At 32.5% G+C, this 833-nt stretch overlaps 1 protein-coding gene across 1 annotated transcript in view; it reads left to right on the forward strand.

The window, feature by feature from the left end:
- The first annotated feature begins 75 nt into the window (after nucleotides 1-75).
- SOX6 (SRY (sex determining region Y)-box 6) overlaps nucleotides 76-833 on the forward strand; it is a 704,108-nt gene continuing 703,350 nt past the window's right edge. Inside the window, exon 1 of the mRNA XM_006892046.1 lies at nucleotides 76-131. The gene's annotated coding sequence lies outside the window, so the exon portion shown is untranslated. The remainder of the gene's footprint in view (nucleotides 132-833) is intronic.

Below are 833 nucleotides of genomic sequence, written 5' to 3' on the forward strand. Positions count from 1 at the left end.
CATGATATAATATAATAACAATTTATTTTTTCAATTTGTTTTCTGTCTAAATTTTCAGGTTATTTTCATGAACTTAAAGGCAACTTACCAGTGATTTCTGGGTGCTGGGGCTGAATATTTTGTGCATATTTGTAAGTATTGGTTTATTTACTACTTTTCCTATTTAATAATAAATAGCAGTTACAGTTTGTAAACAAATCCTTATCTTCTTTTGTGCCTGAGTGTTTATTAGTTTTTTGGTGAGTGTTTACTTAACCTATTGGTAGATGGAAAGTGAAAATAAATTTGGAGTCTTTGTACTTCAGGGAAGATTTCTATTTTCTTAGAAGGAAAATAGGAAAAAAATAATTAATAGCTGGTGAAAAAAAGCCTCAGCTTGTTGTGATGATCTGCAATGATCTGTTGTGATCTCAGCAATATTCTGATGATGAAACCAATGGCAGAGTCCATTATAATGAATTGATAGAATAAATAATATCTTACTTTTTGGGGATGTTGCTTAGTGATAAGAATGGGTCACACTAAAAGTTCTTGTCTGTAAATTTTAAACAAATTTTTAAAAGCATAAACTCTAGTGGCCTAGTGGTAAGAAGCTGTGCTGCAGTCCATAAGGCCTAAGATTCAAATCCACCAAGCTGCTCCTGGGATAAGGATGAGCCATCTCTTCCTGAGTGATAACTGCCTCTGAAAATTCACTGGAGGGTCAGCTATGACTTGGGTGGTTTTGACTTGACAGCACACAACAACAGTAACAACACACACTTACATAATTTAATACATTTTGTATATTTTTAATGTTTTAAGAATTAATAAGATGCCAGTGCTATTTTATG

Source organism: Elephantulus edwardii, unplaced genomic scaffold (assembly GCF_000299155.1).
Source record: "Elephantulus edwardii isolate Elephantulus edwardi_28Jun2011 unplaced genomic scaffold, EleEdw1.0 scaffold00109, whole genome shotgun sequence".
Taxonomy (NCBI): Eukaryota; Metazoa; Chordata; class Mammalia; order Macroscelidea; family Macroscelididae; genus Elephantulus; species Elephantulus edwardii.